This window comes from Capsicum annuum, chromosome 4 (assembly GCF_002878395.1).
Source record: "Capsicum annuum cultivar UCD-10X-F1 chromosome 4, UCD10Xv1.1, whole genome shotgun sequence".
NCBI lineage: Eukaryota > Viridiplantae > Streptophyta > Magnoliopsida > Solanales > Solanaceae > Capsicum > Capsicum annuum.
Window position 1 is genome coordinate 111,836,418 of NC_061114.1, and position 14,325 is coordinate 111,850,742.

Below are 14,325 nucleotides of genomic sequence, written 5' to 3' on the forward strand. Positions count from 1 at the left end.
TCTCTAATTACACCCACATACCATATAGGCTCTTATAAGGTTCAGCAAAACCACCTTAACTTCATTACACATTCCAAACAATACGCAAAATAGATTGGGCAGCAAACATTAGTTCGGTGGTGTATCACCACATCTTTCTTCTATAATTCATTACAAACTCATCACACCTTTATCCAACTTCAACCTGGCAGCCCATAACATATACATACAAAACAGTCCACAAAATAGTTCCAAATCCCTTTTATTATAGCAATCAATTATTGAACTCATCATCTCTTGAGTTCTCAATAACAAGACATCCATAATCCCTCTCAAATTCATATATAAGAAAAACAAAATGGAGCAGTCACCTTACCTCAATTCAACAACTTACTCTTTTAATTGAACTCTTCAAGAGCTTGAACTTTCCTTCATACTAAAACCAAAGAAGAAGAAAAAAAGTTTCTCAATAACAAGGAAACATGAAAAAACAACTTGTTCTATAATCAGCCATATACTTATAGTCAAACACTTATAACTTGTTTTCCTATTCTTCCATGATATAGTTAAACAAAACCTTAAGTGTTTTTCACTTACCTTGGGCTTCAAAGGTGAGGGTTTCTTCAAGAACCCTAGAAGGACAAATAGGACTGTTGTTCTTGTTGTTTTAGACAGAGTAGGGAGATTTGCTGAAATATACTAATTTTTTGTGACACAAAAGTGAAGTAAAATGACCAGCAACTTGGCCTTTTAAAGGCCCTATCTTTTCCACCTCCTTAGCTGCATTTTGGACCATAAAATTTGTCAAATTAGTCCAAGTAGGTGATGCACCTACTTAAGGGTTCAAGCTGCATGAATTTTCAAAGTACGTGATGCACCTACTTACTTAAATTCTTATTTTGGGCTTAAATAAATTTGGCCTTTGGCAGATTGGTGTGTTGGGCTACTTATCCATTTTCTTTATCTTTGTTCAATTTGGCCCAAATAAGTATATTAGCATAGACCCAAATCTGATCCATAGCCATAGGTCCATTAATTTTGTCCAAACAACTTAAGTAGGTGACTCAGCTACTAGCTTAAATAAGTCAAGAAAGCACCTCAATATTTTGCTCTATTTTCAGCTCCTAATCCCTTTAATCTGACCTTCAACTTATGTACACTAGGTAACTTTAAATTTTAGATTCAAATACTAGCTTACGATTCCAAGTTTCAATAGTTATCTTAATGTTAACTTAGTCGTATCACATTAAACTGTACGGGCAGCATCTATAATTTCATCTATACAATTAATACTGATATAATAATTATCATACATATCAAAAGGCTATACCAAGTTCCATATAATTACAAAAAGTACAAGAAAAATAAGGGATGTTACAATATACAAAAGTGTACACCATGTGTTTGATGAAACACCCACTTGAGGTTTGTTTTCTTATTAGAGCGATGGGTGATTTAATTGGGTTAGAATGATTACAAGTGATGTGTTTGGTGATGAGTTAGTGCATTAGCCTTGTCCACATGTGTTGTTATTCTATCTATTCAAGTTCTTACTTTTCATACACTCCACATGTTTGTTAAAATGTCAATAAGAGAAAAATGTCTTCTATGCTTGTAAACATTAATGTAAACTTTCTTTGGGCATTATGTGATTATTTTTTGGAGCACAACTTTCAGTCCAATTAGTCTTGAATATAGAATAACATGTGGTCTTTGGTTGAAATTTGTGATGATTGTTCCGCCCATGGTAAGAGAGACATGAATGCTTTCCATCCCCTATAATACATTGGGTGACTCCATCCTTAAGCGAATAGGGTCATTTGTGTTTCTATTGGTGCCATGAGTGTTTTATGATCTAAATGGGCGATATTTGAAGTTGTGGAGAAAGTTTCCCATGAATTTTAATGATAATGTTGCCTTGCACTAACCTAAGTTTTTCTTTAATTATTTAGGAAGAGGAAAAGTTTCAAAAATTCTTTCGAAATGTCATTGGCAAGAAATAAAATGATTTTGAGAAAAAACGCAAATATAGTTTTCTTTGTGAAAAATATCAAGGATGTTTTTGAGCTTTATTTTGGTTCTCTCTTTACAAGGCTGAGAGTAACTTATTAAGCTCAAATTTCTCAAATTGTTTGGGAGATTAACTCTTTGCTCTATAAGTATGATGCCTTGTGTGCTGAGATTTTTGAATAATTCTTGTACGTATGTGTAGTCTAGAACTTGCCCCGAGTTTGTTCAAAGAAAAATCGTAAACAATCTTAGTTTATAGAATGACCCAGAGGCCATTTTTGACCTGTCACATAGCCAAATTCCCACCTTAACATTTTTTCCTAGTTAACCCCTTTGAGCCTTTTTATCCATTTTTCTTTCTTTTTATAATGATAACTTCGCTAAAACACCTAAGCACTTATTACTCTCTGTTTTTGCACTAAACCTCTTTTGATGCATCGCATAATTTGAAGAAATTAAATATAGGCCAAAGCCTAAGTTTGTAGGGTCTGTGTAGTTGGGCGAATAATGTTAGGGTGGTTCACACTCTAAGTTTAGGGAGATAAATATGATATCCTAAGATAAGCCAATAAAGTTATATGTATGGTGGTCAATTCATATGCTTAAGAGAAAACATTGTAAAGTTGTATAGCCTAGCCCATATAATTTCGAAGAGAAATGAGACAAACGGGTGGCTAAGAAGAGCTTGAACTTAGAAAGTCTCTTGAAAAAGTCAAAGAAAAAAAGAAAATGAAAATGGTGGCTTTGAATTGTTTGGTAAACTATAATAAAAAGGTTGGGAAATATGGGAAATGATTTGAATGAGAATAAGGTGGGAAGTTTGAAAAATATGGGGTAGAAAGGGTTGAGTGATTGCATTGAAGGAGGTTTGTTAATCACTTGATCAATATATATTCCTTCCCAAACTTTAAACCATCATCTAGACCAGCAAGACCTTGGTGATTCTAAACTAGGTAAGTCTACATTAGTAGTGAAAAATTGACATAACCCAAAACATTGCCTTGTCTAATGGGCATCCCAAGTCCATCCAAGACTGGGGACAACCCCTGTTACCCAACCAACCTCCAAATACACATACCCTGATTCGGATGAATTTCAATCATAAAACACGATAGCATTTACTATAATTCTAGACTTTGGGATAGGTCTATAATCATGACCAACTTATAGACCAACCCAAATAAGTCCAACAATCCAATACCAACCAACAACCACAACCAGACAAATATAAAAACCAAGTTCTTTTCTATAACATAACATAAAAGGATAGAATAATCATAAGTTTAGTCAAGCAGTATCAGCCCCAATACCAATGCCAATACTAAGGTTGACACCAATACCGACACCACCTATTCAAACCCTAGTTCCATAAAACCTCTAGCCAAAAGAATAATATTCGGTTGGGACATACCCCTAACCATAGCCAAAACGAATATCCATAAAATAACCAAAGTAAGTAAATGCATCCATCATATGAAATAAAGCCTTCCGAAATATGAAAGCTCACCACTTTAATCCAGTAGTTGATCTTGAATTAAATTACTAAGTAGGAGGAGTAGAATGGTTGGTTCCTGCATCACATAGGGATACATCCACTCGAAGATGGGTTAGTGGATGAATGAAAGCAAGTACTTGGGACAAGAATATAATAATTTCAACCTTTAAAACCAATTAAACTAACCATATGCATTCACATCTATACACACATATATATATATATATAGCCATGCTTGGAAGAGGGAACCGAATTTAGCTTGCATTTAAAACCATTAACCTAGGTATGTCTAGATAGACTATGCTAGAACCACCCATGGGCTATATGAGTACATTGTATCTATCTGAACGGTCCCCTATACATGTAGCCGCATGAACCAGAGATACCATAGGAGTAGGGGATTTGTAACACCCCCTATTTTGGGGTAGAATTCAAACCATTGTACCTATGTATACAGACCTGAACCCAATTAATCTAAGTATATATATTTGTGATTATCAATTCTAGAGTATGGGAATATCTTGGTATATGAATTTAGGTCATAAAACTCTCTTAACTCAAAGACAAGTTAAGGACTTTTCTATCGATAGACTTTTAATGGATGCTCCAACCAGGGTCCACTTTAGATGCATGTATCTACTATGTTATAATAATTCAGGTTTTTTACTATATATCAAATGAAAGGTATTTGAGTCATCTTTCCAACACATCTACTTTCAACTTAATCTGATATAAGAGTGGAAAGTTATGATCAACTTACTTCATAGTGTCTGTCTTTTAGTAAGGTGATAACTTGAGGTAACAAGCTGTCAACTAAGTGAGGAGCTATCATTCTCGTCATCTACCTTAACTAGAAACACCCTACATCAATAAAGGAAGGGTCACAACTAGGTCAATAAGTAGTCAACTAGTTGATAAGATGTCAACTAAGTCGTCAACCTTAACCAGATCATGAAGAAAAGGTGATGACTAGGTTGACAAGCCATCAGCTAATGGCTATCAACTAAGTCGTCAACCTTAACTAGATCATGAAAAGAAGTTGATGACTAGGTTGACATACTACCAACTAGTTGATAAACTATCAACTAAGTTGTCAAACTTAACCACATTATAAAAAGAAGGTGAAGACCAGGTTGATAAGCTATCAACTAGTTGATTAACTGTTAACTGAGTCATCAACAAAAGAGATTTCTCAAAATTTTATTCAGTCTCTTTAGGGGTATTTTTGTCTTTTCCTCATCTCATACCCTCACCCCTCACCCCTCCCCCTAAGATTTAAATCATTAAAAAGGAATTATTAGCCATTACTAGTCAATTTTAAATTCTATTAATCCTCTCCATTCTTAAGAACATCATGATTAGGGTTTTCCCTCAAGTCATCTCTTAAGCCTCTTCCTTAAAAGTCAAGCAATCCCAGATATTTGAGGTTTCGAAAAAGGTTAATCATTTATCCTTGTTTTCAAATATATGATTTTCAAGTTGAATTTATATGTTTTAAGTTAGAGTTCTTTCCCAAATCCTCATATGTTGAAAGCATGGCATTATCATGTGATTTTAGGGACTAAAGAACATAATAGTTGTACTTACTCATGTTTTAAAACCACAAGTTTGATAATTTTTCTTAGATTTCTTTATTTTGATGAAAAAGTGTTATTCTCCTAAGTTAAATAAATCCCGATGTGTAATTTTATGTATTATACTCATGTATTGAATAGTCCAATGTTTTGAGTCCCGGAACTATGGCCTCATGTTATTGTTTCAAGATCTGTTATCATATTTTTGTAATCATTTTGTGCTGGTACGTTATGAACACCCGATACCTATATGTTTACTTTTTATTTCAGACTTTTCAAGTTACAAGTTAGTAAGACTATGATTTCTTTACTATGTTCAAGTTCAAGTTGGTCTTTGTCAGTACAGTACCATCTTATGTTGAAACAATAATAACACTAGTTTCATTCATTTGGGGAGTAGGATTTAGCACCGAGAAGGAAGTGTGGGTTTAACACATTCTACTTCCCAAAAACTATGTACCCCTATAGCATTTAGGGACTTGCCAAAGAGTGTTACCCCTTTTGCCCAAATTGTGATCAGTTTAGTGATCACTCCAGTTCAGGTTCTAATTTGACAGTAAGGATTAAATATCCCTCCTTAATGTAGGTAAGACATTGGACTCCATTGTAATATCCATGTTTTATGTCGATTACATGATAGCTCCAACAATTTTAGTCAGTATTGGCAGTCTAGTTCAGTTCAGTTTTGCTAGAGCATGTAGTTAGTTTTCAGCATTTATTTAGTCAGTTATACAAATTGCACCAATTTTTTAGATAATGTATGTGTATTAAAATACTTCTTCTTATTGACTTTTACATGTTCATGTAATTACATTTAGTTTTCGCATGTATTTCAGTTATTCCTTACCTCACGTACTAGTACATTCAAAGTATTAATTGCATACCTTTCACTTGAGCTATGTTGTCTCATAACATAGGCTTAGATGCATATTTTTCCAACCATCCTTAGACATCACAGCAGTTTTCCACAATAGTAGTGGTGAGTCGCCATCCATCGAGGACGTGATATGTTATTTCATTCATTTCAGCATTTCATTATGATTCTGTTTGTTGGAGATAACTAGGGGTTTGTCCCATTAACTCCTTATGATCCTTAGAGGCTTTCAGATAGTAAGATAGTCATTCAGCTTTCAAGGATTATCAGTTATTTTAGACAGACAATCTATTTTTCTAATGTCAAATACTTTAAACATATTATTTCACATATTTTAGTATTCGCACTGACAGTACCTGATTGGTTTATTTTCTACACATGTTGTTTTACTTTTATTTTATTCAGTGCTCTTAGCAGGTACTAGACCATGGATTAGCTTAGGGTCACTTGTAGCCGTAAGCACGGTGTCATGACTAAGGGGTAGCCTCGGCTTATGATAGGATTCCCAAGTACCCTTTACTCTCTATGATACATATATACAATTGTAACTTAGGGGATTCCCATGTACCCCATATGGTCATCATGACCAATCCTCATATCGGCAAACATGAGTTTCCAATATCCGTCCAATGGACTCACACCTTCACTATTAGATATAACACCCCGCCATTATTACCTAATTAAAACAATTATCATACAACTTAGACCACCATTCCATTTGATATTAACCAAGGCTATAAGTAGTGATATCATCATACCGACTATAGCTTTCATGCAATATCCTTAGCAAACCTTTTAAGAAGAAGGGATTCCTATGTACCCATATATTACATTATTAAGTTGACTTAGGGGAGTCCTGTGTACCGCACACGTGTTTTATAATTAGGTTCACTTCGTGGATTCCCTTATATCCCACAAGGAGTGTTTAGTTAACCATAACCATGACAAATAAACCTTACCATTTAACCATTCAAAACCATTTAAACCATTTATGCCATTTAGGGTTCCATTACAAAGTTATACCATGCTATAGTTCCATTAAACATCCAATAATATAGTAAAAGTATTCTCATAGGCATTTTATCAAACATGTTTGGGGTATAGTGTTTCAAAAACCATAACCAATTCCCAATTAACCATTCCCATGCAACCAATTTTCCAAACCACCATTTAAGCATGTAAATCCATAACTAAAACATGGGAAAATCATAACCAAACATTTATAACTAAAGCCCCCAACATATGATTGAAAACCCAAAACCATACAACAATTATGTCATAAAAACAATTCATAGAATATACCTTTAGTTTGAACTAAAAGGAAAAGTATCTTTCCTTAGATTGAGAAGAAAATGTAGAGAAATATTTCCTTAGATTAAAAAGAAAATGGAGAGAAATCACTCATACAAGCCCTAAATTAATACTCTAGATGAAACCCTAAACTTAGAGAATTTGGGAGAGTTTCTAGGTTTTTAAGAATTGAATATTATGGTAATGATATCCCAAAAGAGTTATAAGTATGGGGCCTTAAGAAGTTAATTGGAGATGTCCAGAATACCCCTACTTAAACTACATAAAAATCCTACATGAGGGTATGGCCACTCTATACCAGTCGTACCCCACCATATGAGTGGTAACCACCACTTGTACCCTAGGCCTTCCCTTAGACCAAAACATTTTCCAACATACAACTATCTATGCCAAGTCGTATCTGATTATGTGATCTATAACCTTGACCCATACCTACCATTTTGTCTTGGTTGGGGGCATGTCCCAACCTAGTTTGGTATTTTTATTTTTAGAGGTTTTGTTGGACAATATTGGGATGATTGGTTGTCTTTCTTAGAATTCTTAGATTTTATTTGATTCATCTATCTTACTTAATATTTTAGGTAGCTTCTGCTGTTTGTTATATTATGCTCTAGAGCTTAAGCTAAAGAGGTTATCTCCAGCTTACGATGGGCTTGAGATACCGGTTACGACTAGGCCCTGGTTTGGATCATGACAAAATGGTATCATAGCATGATTCAGGGTCTTTGGGCTTTCACAAAGTCATGTCGAGTAGAGTCCCTTTTATGGGTGTTTAGCGCACTACACTTATAATGGTGAGGCTATGAGGTATTTAGAAATGTTTCACTTTTTTGTGTTCTATTTTGGGCTCAAGCGTCTGGTTACATTTAATCTTCTCTAACTCTTGACTTACCTGAATTTTAAATCATGCCTCCTCGAAGATTTGACGATCGTAGAAACTCTGTTGGAACCTCTATCCCACCTAGCGAAGATGTGGAGGGAACTCACCCTTTTTATAGAGTACAAACCTGGTCTAGGGTCCCTGCTCTTGATTGTACCACTCCACGTGAGGTTTCACCGGTCCCTACTAGTCTTCCTTAGATTTCTAAGGCTAGTGATACTTATGCTCAGTCACCTCAAGGAGATATTTATAATAGACAATTCCATCAGTCTATTCATATTTTTTCCTAATTTGTGGCATTGCAGTCTTATCGGTTTGATCATGTTGGTTCTACTGTTTGTTCATCTCAGGTTACATGGGTTGGAAGTTGAATCCCCCAACTTTATTAATCATAATTTTTTGGCTTTTAGATTTTAGATTTTCTTTTCTATTACGTTGATCATGAATAACAAAATTTTATTTTATGTTTGAAGGTTTAAATTTCATTATTGATTTTTCGACATAACTTTGTGATTTTCAAATTTCAGATATCCATTTCTATTATGTTGATCTTATTAATCGCGAATACCAAATCATCCTTTTATACTTAATTTGTAAGTATATATTCAAAATTTATCTTGTACATCTTAACATATATAAATATATATATATATATTTATATATATATATATATATATATATATGTATGTATGTATGTATGTATGTATGTATGTATAGATAAATAAGTTTATTTGATTCAGATTTTCAAGTAACACCGAATTAGGATCAAGAAAAACCTAATTAACACCCAATTGAGTTTTCTCTTCGCATGGGCTTATAAAAGTAGATTCATTCATTAAGTGCAATCAAATAAAAGTTTGGTAGTTTTGCTTAGAGTATCAGAAAGATAGTTATTGCACGTCCAGTTTCATAGTTGATACTTGGGAAATAAAAGGGTAATATGAAGAAGCACGTAAGTTCTTTTGACTTAATAAAGAGTGTCATCTACACAATGACTTTTTAAGAACTTGTTGCAAAACATTGTTTCAAAGTCGGAATTCCAAAATGGGTTTTCATAGTAGATTTCAAAGGAAATAGTCAATTCAATAGAACTTGTTAATGATTTAAGACTATAGATAGTATGAATACTATATCAATTCATTGACAGGTCCAATTATATTATTTAAAACATAATTCTCCCCCATAAATTTGTGAGAGTAATGATTTGTGGAGTTTCTAATAGAAAATGACAACTTTTTTGGAAAATAAAGTTATTCAAATTATTTTTTTTCAAATAATTCCTTCACTGAAGCAACAAGACCTTGAAATTTGCTTTTTCAAATGTCATGTTCTGTCAATAATGAAATGCTTTTTGTGACAAAACTCAACCACCTATCAATAATCTATAGCTATATTATCTATAATATATATATATATGTATATTTATATGTATATATATATATATATATATATGCGCGCACACATACACACACTAAAAGTGTGAAGACCCTTAAAAAGTGATTCAATCTTTTTGCCTTTCATTAAAGTATTTGCTTTAGACGACAATGACTTTTCACTTTTTTTCTCTAATAATTATATAAATATATTTATAAATAAATAGAGAGCTTCCTAAATATATGATAATTGTAATACAAGTCATAAGCAAAGAACAAAACGTAATAATACTAATGTAAGAAAATCAGTAAGCTGGCGTAGAAGAAGTAGAATTGTGCATGAAGTAAATTTGGTGTTTTTTCTATTTTTGAATATTAGATATGAAATATATACACTTACCCTCTACTTTATGGGAATGTAGCTGATATGTTGTTGTTATGGTAGAATAATATAATCCTAGTATATGTTGCTAACTATTTATTTAAGTGCAGAATTATAGAGCAAAGAATACTTCTTGAAGAATAATGAATGAGAAAAAATGTTGTGATGAGTTATCATATTTTTCGTTAAATACACTTTTTATCTTAAACTTTTACATTGTTTTTTTAAAAAGTTGTTTCCTTAATACTATAACATACACACATAAATCTTCTTATAAAATTTTATTATTAATTAATGCGAGACATGCGTGCAAAGCACGTACAATAGACTAGTATATACACACCTCTCCCAAAAACTGACTATGAATATTTTCTCTATAATTATTCTAATTATTATTTTGAGAAAAATATATAAATAATTTTATTTTTCACGATATTGGTCCCGTGTGACACCTGTCATTTCTCGCAGTATCTTCAATATATAAGTCACTAGTATGGACAATGGCTGAAACGGGTGGCACTTGTTTGTATTATTTATATTAATTTTCAACATCATCAAATTTCACACAAGTTTTTTAATAAACTAGTTTAGATGTACGTGTGTTGCGCGTATACCTCACTCTAATGAATTTAAATGTTAAATTAAATATGATATTGGTTGAAATAATAAAAATAAATATAATAATAAATTCAATATTTTTTAACCTGCAGATTTCATGTCACTTAAGTAGATAGTAATTGCACTTTGATTGTTGTTCTAAACATTGCTAATATCTCATTTGTCTTGATTCTATTAATTGTTGTTTTCCACACCAAAAAAGTCATCATAAACGGCATCTACTTGTATCATATGTTTGATGAAATTAAGTTATTTTTTTTTTGTATTCAAAGTAATGAAGTGATTTATATTATTATTTAACTATAGATTTACAACAATACTATTATTATAAATACTATTAACAAAATCAAGAATAAAAAGTAAAATAAGAAAAGAAACAAGCTATAATCTACCATTACCTTAATTTAGATTTCAACAAATCAAAATTTTGTAATTTGTAAAAAAAAGATCGTACTTGAGTCATATTTCTAAAAGGAAGCAAATAAAAATTTAGTATGTTCTTTTTTAACCTAAATGTCTATTTTTTAATTTTATTTATTCTTATAATCTATTTAAAAAATGTCTATTTTATATTTTTATTTATTATTATAATCTATTTAAAATTATGATTTCCTTAGCTAATTAATTTATAATATTTTTATTAGTTGTCTCTCTTTAATTAGGTTTAGATTATTCATCAAAACTATCGCATGTAGAAAAAAGAACATGTTTAGCTATAAAATTTTATCATCAATTAATTCTTGATAGTATTTATGATTATAAAGATAAATTTATTTCTGATTTATGTTATGCTTTGTAAAGTCTTAATATATTTTTCAAGTTAGCAATGATAAATTATCATGTATTATTGATAGACAATTCTTAATTGAGAAGATTTAGTGTAAATAGAAATACCATAAATGTTAATAATTTCAACTTGGTGTTTATTTCCATGCTTTTCATGATCATGGCTTCGTGGATACACTACATCCAAAATAAAATTGAAGATTATTAACATATTTAAGAGTAATACACGTCACTTTTTTCATAGAATTTCAATTGTAAGCTAGCACACAAATTAATCATACAGAAAAGAAAGATTGATCCTTATGAAATAAAGTTCAAAGTACAGAAATGATACAAATAAAAAAAAAACTCACTGAACAAACTTCATGCAAGCAAAAAGATAAAGTATAAATTCAAACTCAAAATTGAACACATAATAAGAATAAGTTCGCAAATAAAATTTTGACATTCGACTCCTATATAATTTATATTAGTATTTATATATGTACTACTATGCCTATAATTGTATGACAATTTTTTTAATATAGTAGGCAATTTTTTTTTTTTCAAAAATAATCGTAGTTTTTCAATTAAAAAAAAAAGTAATATTAACTTACTAAGTTATCAGGTAATTTACAGTACATCATAATAGCAATATTTATAGTAGTTTTTATATTTTCAAGAAATATATTTTTTATATTGTAGGACTTTTAATTTCTCTCCATATATTTTAGGATTCTTAATTTCCCCATGCGTTTTAGAATTCACATTTCATATATTTTAGGATACTTAATTTATTTTCAAATATTTATTTTGATATCAGTTTCCCATATACTTTAGGAAACCTTACTATATAATTCAACAAAATAGTAATTAAAGAAAAAAAATAAAAAGACGATTTTAGCTATTGTAGAGTCTTTTAAGGAGGCCTTTTTACATTATTATATTATATTATATTATATTATATTTTTGGTTTCACGTAGTAGTATTTTTTTTTAATTACAATTTTTTTATAATTATATTATTGTTGCTTTTTTTTTTTAATTATAATTTTTAATTATTATTATTATTATTTTTTTGGTTTCACATTAGGAGTGTTTTTTTTTAATTATTATTTTTTTGGTTTCAGGTTGGGAAAGGAGGTTTTACGTCGGGTTTTAATTTTTTTTTTAATTATTATTTCTTTTTATTACTATTTTTTTGTTTTAGGTTGGAGAAGGATTGGTTTAGGAATTATATTTTTGTGAGGAAAGATTTTTTTTTTTTTGTAATATTAATATTTAATATTATTAAAATAATAGAAAAAGGGTGAAAAGATGATTTTGTCTAAAATGAAATATTTTAATGAAACCCAAAAAATTCAAACAACATTTCTAAGATGCTTCACACTATTAATATATCATAGATATAAAATAGATTATAAATTATAGATTATAGATATAGATATAGATTATAGATAGATTATAAATTATCGATATAGATATTGATTATAGATCAGTGGTGTACACCCTGTCTACATCCGGATGGAAGTGGAGGTGACACACCAAAATCAATTTTATCCCATTATATATTTACTCGAAAATTGCATAGGTTTATAGTAAAATTCATGGTAAAATAAATATAACTTTTTGAATACATCATAAGTAGAAACAAATATTTTAAATAAAACCGACCTCATATTCTAGTAATTTTTCAACATAACCAGACTTAATATAGTCATTAAAATATTAATAAATTTATAGAAAATCTCATAAAATAATATAAAAAATATATACCGTAAGTAAAATATTTTTTCATAATTATTTAAGACTTTTTAGGAAGGCAATAAAATATCTTTTACCAAATTTTTAATTTCAACCAAGTATTTTTGAACATGTGCGGTGTTAGTAAAAATGTGGAATGAAGAACTTCAACACCTAGGGTGTTACAGGCTACAGCTAAGGCAATGAAGTAAAGTGAGAAAGAAGAGCTAGAGAATAATAAGCTGCGGCTAACATATGATGTTTTAACGATTAACAAATGAATAGAAAAATCTTTTAAACATATTCATGATTCAGGTCCATCAAAGGCCATAACAAAGGATTAGCCGTTTTAATAATATAATACTACAAGAAACTAATTTCTATCCAAGTCTATAGAGATACGATCAACAACTGTATTATAAGATAACCAGTTATGTAATATGACTACAAAGAGTTAGTAACAAGAGAGGCTCACAAGCAGTGAAGAAACATCGAAGAAATAGTGAAGAAACCAATTCCTTCTAGTGGATTGGAGGAGATTGTTGATCAAGCCTAAGAAAATTCAAGTACATAGAAGGATTCTTTAAGGAATTTGATTGCGTGAATTCTCTTATGGTGATTTTGGTACTTAATTCTTCATTACTATTCCATTTCATGTCATCTTATCTACAAAACTGACATTTTTCAAAAGTTAAATAACATAAAATACTATTTATTGCAAAAGCTATTGAAAGGAGATAGAAATGTGATACATATCTCAATGGCCCACCAACATGGTATACAAGTGTACAATTATTATAACGTGTCTCAACTTGTTTAATACCAACACTAATTTTCTCAATGCGTGGCTTGTCACCTCCCCACCAACCGAGATAAAAATATATCAGTAATGTGTGACAATTACCAATTTTCCTCTATAAGTATGATATTCCTAACTTTTCTAAGACTTTTCTAGAAATATGATGCATTCTTCTTTGGTAATCAATTTGATATTTTTGACTTCGAAGACACTATGTTGTAATAACAGTAATTCAGGCACTATTTGAACCCGTGTGAAGTTATTTTAATTATCTTTTCAAATGTATCTGAAATTGGAAGATTATATCCGTGTAAGCCAAAAATGGTGAGGTGCAATACTGCTTTGATATTGTGCAGAAACTTGCCCCCTCAAATGTTATTTTTTTTGGTAAACAAAGAACAATTTTATTCACCAAGAAAATTATATAGCTCAATACCATAAAAAGGAGGAAATAGACGCAGAAACTGAGCTTTAGCAACTTCAGTTCTAATCTTCTACACTTCATAGTTTCCTAAGATTCAAT

The 14,325-nt window shown here is 30.7% G+C and overlaps 1 long non-coding RNA gene across 1 annotated transcript; it reads right to left on the bottom strand.

Moving 5' to 3' along the window:
• Nucleotides 1–386: 386 nt before the first annotated feature.
• On the bottom strand, nt 387–13,672 carry LOC107867879. Its single transcript, XR_001673417.1, has 3 exons — nt 13,479–13,672; nt 11,391–11,459; nt 387–415 (listed from the first exon to the last, which is right to left on the bottom strand). It is a non-coding gene; the product is annotated as an uncharacterized LOC107867879 (long non-coding RNA).
• Between the last annotated feature and the right edge of the window lie 653 nt (nt 13,673–14,325).